This window comes from Pseudophryne corroboree, chromosome 9 (genome assembly GCF_028390025.1).
Source record: "Pseudophryne corroboree isolate aPseCor3 chromosome 9, aPseCor3.hap2, whole genome shotgun sequence".
Classification (NCBI taxonomy): Eukaryota; Metazoa; Chordata; class Amphibia; order Anura; family Myobatrachidae; genus Pseudophryne; species Pseudophryne corroboree.
The window spans coordinates 437,238,894-437,246,428 of record NC_086452.1 but is presented as its reverse complement, the minus strand read 5'-3'; positions in this window follow the sequence as shown (position 1 = coordinate 437,246,428).

Sequence of the window (7,535 nt, the reverse complement as noted above, 5' to 3'; positions counted from 1 at the left end):
AAGTGCAATGAATAAGAGGTGTCAGTAAGTCCGAAGCCCCCTGAAAGTCTCAGCTGGTGACTGGGCCATCACTGAATTGCCGAAGCAGTAAATATACTGGAGTTCCATACGTGGCCCCCATAGTTCTGCTACAGTATACGGGACTAATTACCGAATACAATTGTCTATTAATGGAATACTATTTACTGACCTATAAAAAGTGTCTCTGTAACCGTCTGCACAGATTATAAACAAGACTAGCCAGAAAGTACTATACATGATGTACCGCACTGAAAACTAATGAGGACACGTTGAGCCAATTTGCATTTTTTATGGCGAAATTAAGTTACTTTAACTGGGATCCGTGACTACAGAAGGACTCTGGAGCAGATGAGAGTGGAACTTTGCTTTGCTTGGCACCAGCCATTGATCCATGGGCACACCCTCGCAAAGGGGATGGTATAACCGTCACTTATTCCAAGGCAGGAAATGAAATCAGTTTCTACTACTGTTCCAGGAACGTCAGACAGAACAGATCCCTGTTATAATACACACAGTGCAAGGTGCTCCCACTACACTGGCCTGGCCAACCTGTGGCTCTCCAGATGTTGTGAAACTACACATACCAGCATGCCCTGCCACAGTTTTATCATTCACTAACAGCAAAACTGTGGCAAAGCATGATGGGACTTGTAGTTTTACAACAGCTGGAGAGCCACAGGTTGGCCAGGCCTGCACTACAGCATGAAGGTCATCAGTTACGTGCCAGTGTGCATGCTATTAATTAGCAGCCTGTGCTAATCCTCATTACTCTGACAAGTGCTGCAGTAAGAGAAGCATATATCTTCCGGGTGCCATCAGACATTTCTTTAGGATTGCAGAATCCACGTCTGTGATATATGCTAAATATACTTTCAGAGTAACATACAAGCGGAAATAATATATATAAGAAATGACAATGATATAATTCAGAATCAGATATACTGTTGCCTTATAGGTAATTGTCTGCACTTAGTATAATATTAGGGCAATGGATATTGTCTGAATCAAAATATAATTCATTATAAATAGGCGATGTTACCATAGTGGACAGTATACTGGATATATATAGTAAGGAATAGATATGAAATAAGTTTGAATGTATGAGGTAATGTTTAGCTGATTTAAGAGATTAGGTTTGTGTATGTGTTTATATAGATATACTGTATATTTGTGTCTTACAGCAAGATGGTAAAAAATAGTGTAGGGAACAGGTTTATTCTGCTCTAGTCATAAATAAGGCCAGAGAGGTTACAGTAAGATCAAGAGTCATTGTAGAGAAAAGGTATTAGGCCATAAATGATAATAGGTATGTGACAGAGCTCTGTTGGTCATTGGAATTCACAGGTGTGCTTACAGTAGATCAGAATCTACTGGTTTGTCTATTGTCCAGTGAAGGTTAAAAGCTAGGGAGTATAAATTAACTACTATGAAAAGAGATCACATCCATTGATAAAACATTGTGTAACCGACCCCAGGAAAACTTGTCAATACAACAGAACTTTGGATGAAAAGACATTCCAGATTTTACAATACTATACTTGCTTAAGGCAGTGTGGACACCACACTTTTATGACACCATGCCTCCGTGAACAGGACACGACAGCCCAGTTCAATGTTTGTTTTATTACACCTTGGAATCTGACAAACCTATAATTACCTATTCCATTGGAAACTATGAGAATATGATAGTTTGAATTGGTAAAATATGAGATAAAAGGACCAGACTTGTAGTTAGGAGTTAGAAGGAAGAGGGAGAGGGAGAAGAAGAAGGAGAAGGAAGGAAGTCAGTCAGGAGGAGAAGTCACGGAGAACATGCAGAAGGAATGATTCTTGGGATGGCAATCTTTAACTTGCAAGTATAAATATGATAATAATTGAAACTGTTTGTGAAACTTATGTCATGTTGTTTTATGTTATGTAACGAAGGAAACATAGCATAGCTTAATATAATTATAATTAGTATATATATCACTACTGTGTATATCTTATTCTGTACGATTTGATCTGCCTGTAAATAAAGAATCATATAAAAAGAGCGGTAATATTCAAGCTTGAACTCTCTTTAAGGAATCTTAACTTCATAATTTCATAAGTCATATATATATAAGGACTGCATATATTTATCAGCCAATTAATTTGTAAGCCTGACATAATATATTTGCAGATATATATGATAACGCATATTAATTTAAATATATCCATATATTAATAACCATATATGTTATATTAAATATTAATATTCATAAATATGATTCCATAGATCAATATTGGCGACCACGAATTGGACTTGTTATTACTGAATCTGATTATCTGATCTATAATATTTATGAGGAGTAGCAGATGCTATAAGCTGGCTACCAAATCTGCAGAATCACGGTGGGGATGTATCTATGAAAATTTATTACCATTGTGTAATGTCAATTTTGTATTCTGTATAACCTAGGATAAATGTGTTAGTGCAATATACGTTATTTTAACTAACATAATATCTATTAGGAAGCAGCACCAAAGGCTATAAGCCTGCTGGCAAAATACAAGATCACAGTGGAATAGGTTACAAATGAGAATAAAGAATTTAAAGGCCTAGAATAGAAAATGTGCACAGTGGAAAAGAGTATTTCCAAATAAATGTATAAATGTACCAGGTATTAGAGTTTAACCTTAAGACACCGGTCAATCTTAAGGAGAGGATACCTTCAGTACTAAAAACAAAGAATATATAAATTTAGCATTGAAATGTTAAAAATGCAAAAGTTTTCTGTAGCATTTAGAAAAATGCGCAGAACTGCGGCTCTAGAAGCCAAACAGAAATGTAAAGAAGAATCAGGTTCACGTCTTCGTAAGGCGTGCCTGACCATTAATGCAAAAATGCATTCGTTATTTAAGTCCCTTAAACAGAAAAATAAACAGAAAAAGTTTGGGGCAGAAGCGAAAAGCCTGACAGTTTGTAATCAAATTGTCAAGATCTCTGATGAAGAGATAACATCCAGCAAGCAAGCTGAGATAGAAACACCAAACAGGAATAGTGTTGAGGTATGTGAAACTCTGTACACAGAGTCTACAGGAGTCAGAAATGACTTAATCAGTCAAGATCCTAAAATTAAGGAAAGTTACATGTTGCAGGACTGCATCAATGTGCAGCGCATGGAGTCTGCTATGGTCACACAGACCACCAGCAGAACAGCCTCTGTGGTAAAGGAAGAAAGTAGCAATGTGCCGGATGTGTCTATCATCAGACAGCACATTAATGTAAAGGAGGTAGCAGCAATAGGAGATGTCCCCTATACTGTGTCTAGTAAGGGGGAAGATCATTGTAACTCAGATTATGAGTATTCTGCTGAATACACTCTCAGAGTTCCCAATGTAAATGAAGAATTTGTTATGCCCTTAGGCAAAGGTGAATTGTCAGCAGATTTAAACACTGATAGCAGCAGTACAGTGCACACAGGGGTGGGGAAGTTCCCCATGGTGAAAACTCCCATGGCAACCAGAGTTGCAAACCTTGAAATGTATTCACCTGGAAACATGTTTAAAGGGAAAATCCATGAAATTAATTCAGGAATGCATGTTTACAAACAAAGTTCCCAAACTTATGTAACCCCCACAGAGCACTCAGAGACTTCTAGTGATGGTGCAAATGTTTGCATGCTCTCAGAGAGACCACATGCAGAGTGTCATTCTGCAAACCACACACCAATTAACAATGACAAAAAGGATCACCAGGATGAAAATGTTTTTATGCCCTGGTGCCATAACCATTTTATTACAGGTGTGGAAAGACAGAAAGCCCTGGGACCTGCAATACATATTTGGCAAAGTTTAACAAGTTTCTCTCCCCACAAAAGTAGGTTTTTTCAGAAGCTCCAAGATTCTTCCAAACTAAGGAGCCACACCAAGCAGCAAACGCTATGGTTAAAGACAGTCTGGGACCAGGCTGCATCACAAGGGAGTATGGTCACAAGTGAATACGGTAGTATCATTCCTTTACTTGTTAGATCCAATGAAGCCATTGTTTGCTTTGATGTTCAAACAGCCACAGTTTCCAAATTAAACCTGCATCATATCTGCAGCGACAATTGTGCTGTCATTGACACACAATGTGACAGGAAAGATTGGCACAGGCCAGAAACAATTGTTTGTTTGTTATTCAATCGTTAAAAGACACATTTGTAAATTCTGTACCTGATAACATGCAGCAGATAGGACAGAATGCATAGCAAGCTATGTTAAATCACTGTATAAATATCTGTGATAGTCATTGTATGTATTTTTGTTTGATTCATAGTAATCCTGGCAACCTGTATACAGAATGGTGCAAGACTCCAAAAAGACTCCAATTTACAAGGGAAAAGGTCTTCATTAACCCTTTCATCGCTGCTATCCAGCAAAATCTACATAGCATCCCTAAAGACTGATATATGGACAAATCCTCAAGGAGTTTTCCAGTTTCACAAGAAAGGGGAAGGTTTTCATTAACCCTTTCATCACAAGTAATCATTACTTGTCTTTCAAACTACATGTACACTCCCACAACAGTGTACAGCACATCTCATCACTGTGATTATACAGAACTGTCTCATCCCTTCATATACCTTAATCACATATATGTAAACATTTGTCTGAGATATATTTTATATCATTGCATATATACCTTGTAAATATTTTATGTTTTTTTTATATATTACACAATAGATACTACCTATGCTTCCTTCGTAAAAGCTTCAAAAGTAATTAAATATCTAATACAGGATGGTATACCACGTTATAACAAATTGGGCCGAGATTATTAAGTGGGATGAATAATTCTCTTAATAAAGACTGTCACAAGTCTAAGATAATTATTTGTAGCATAACAGGGTCACTGTATATGCACATGGCTGCATATAAAATAATATTGGATGGAATTAGATATATTTAAAGCCATTCCTAAATGATATTTAATATCTGTTTGAAGCAAAATTATATTCATTTATTGTATTGATAGGATGTTACTATATACACATCAAAAGCATTTTAAATAATTATTAGTCAAAATATAGGTAGGATAGAAAACGCCTTTATATGGGTTAAACTGGTATAAGTTTATGTAAGATTGAGATGTATAAATAGGTACAAGGTAGAATAAGGAGATTTAAGACTGCATGGTAATTTATTCAGTGAGGAAATACAGAACAGAGTAGGTGTACTACTCACAGCCATTTGTGGTACTATTGCCCGAAGACAATTAAGACCTACTATTAACAAGCAAGGAAAGAAAGAAAGAAAGAAAAAAAAAAAAAAAAGACTGTTTCATATATGCCTGTTCTATTCAAAATCACAACCTGTTTGTGCAAAAGCAATATGGACACTGGTCACAACTGCGGCATTGGATAAACGCAAAGGAAACAGAACTGCTAAAGACTGTATAAAGACTATTACTATTACTGAGGGTCGTCACAAGTACTGAATGTTCAAGACACAGCACTCGACGTACACAGCCCTCTGCCTCAAACAGCGAAATGGCAAGCAAAGGAGCAGCTGCTACGAAGAATTCTACTTCTAGTAATGGTGCAAATGTTGCAAACGCAAGGCCATAATGCAAACGCAAGGCATCTCCAATTGCAAGCAAACCACGCAGATGACAGTCTTATCCCAGTAAATTGCTACATACAAGAACAGCAAAAATGTCCAAACGTACTGATCCAGATACAGAAAAAAGGTCTACAATTGGGCTATGGTATTCCAAATGTCTGTAGAAATTAGTTTTCCTCATGAATACTGAATAAAAACCTCAGTTTTGTCTGCTTTAGTTAAAAAGTAGAATAAGGTTAGGTAAGCTAAGAATTTTTAGAGATTTTTAAAATCATAATGGTTATTATTATTACACTTATGGTATATATTATGGTTACAACGAAAGTTATGTTTGAAGGAATATTTTGAAATGTATTTGGAAGCAATTACGCTAGTTTAATGTGTGGCCAATCAAAAGAATTTCTCATGGCCACAAGGGGGCGACTGTTGCCTTATAGGTAATTGTCTGCACTTAGTATAATATTAGGGCAATGGATATTGTCTGAATCAAAATATAATTCATTATAAATAGGCGATGTTACCATAGTGGACAGTATACTGGATATATATAGTAAGGAATAGATATGAAATAAGTTTGAATGTATGAGGTAATGTTTAGCTGATTTAAGAGATTAGGTTTGTGTATGTGTTTATATAGATATACTGTATATTTGTGTCTTACAGCAAGATGGTAAAAAATAGTGTAGGGAACAGGTTTATTCTGCTCTAGTCATAAATAAGGCCAGAGAGGTTACAGTAAGATCAAGAGTCATTGTAGAGAAAAGGTATTAGGCCATAAATGATAATAGGTATGTGACAGAGCTCTGTTGGTCATTGGAATTCACAGGTGTGCTTACAGTAGATCAGAATCTACTGGTTTGTCTATTGTCCAGTGAAGGTTAAAAGCTAGGGAGTATAAATTAACTACTATGAAAAGAGATCACATCCATTGATAAAACATTGTGTAACCGACTCCAGGAAAACTTGTCAATACAACAGAACTTTGGATGAAAAGACATTCCAGATTTTACAATACTATACTTGCTTAAGGCAGTGTGGACACCACACTTTTATGACACCATGCCTCCGTGAACAGGACACGACAGCCCAGTTCAATGTTTGTTTTATTACACCTTGGAATCTGACAAACCTATAATTACCTATTCCATTGGAAACTATGAGAATATGATAGTTTGAATTGGTAAAATATGAGATAAAAGGACCAGACTTGTAGTTAGGAGTTAGAAGGAAGAGGGAGAGGGAGAAGAAGAAGGAGAAGGAAGGAAGTCAGTCAGGAGGAGAAGTCACGGAGAACATGCAGAAGGAATGATTCTTGGGATGGCAATCTTTAACTTGCAAGTATAAATATGATAATAATTGAAACTGTTTGTGAAACTTATGTCATGTTGTTTTATGTTATGTAACGAAGGAAACATAGCATAGCTTAATATAATTATAATTAGTATATATATCACTACTGTGTATATCTTATTCTGTACGATTTGATCTGCCTGTAAATAAAGAATCATATAAAAAGAGCGGTAATATTCAAGCTTGAACTCTCTTTAAGGAATCTTAACTTCATAATTTCATAAGTCATATATATATAAGGACTGCATATATTTATCAGCCAATTAATTTGTAAGCCTGACATAATATATTTGCAGATATATATGATAACGCATATTAATTTAAATATATCCATATATTAATAACCATATATGTTATATTAAATATTAATATTCATAAATATGATTCCATAGATCAATAATACTTATTTAAATATAACTAATCCCTTAAGTAAACGGTATCCAGACTCTTGTCGACACTAATTGGGTCGACAACCAATAGGTCGACACCCATTGGTTGACAGTGGATAGGTCGACACTAGTAATAGGTCGACACGACCATTAGGTCAACATGAACGAGGTCGACATGCAAAAAGGTCGACATGAGTTTTCACA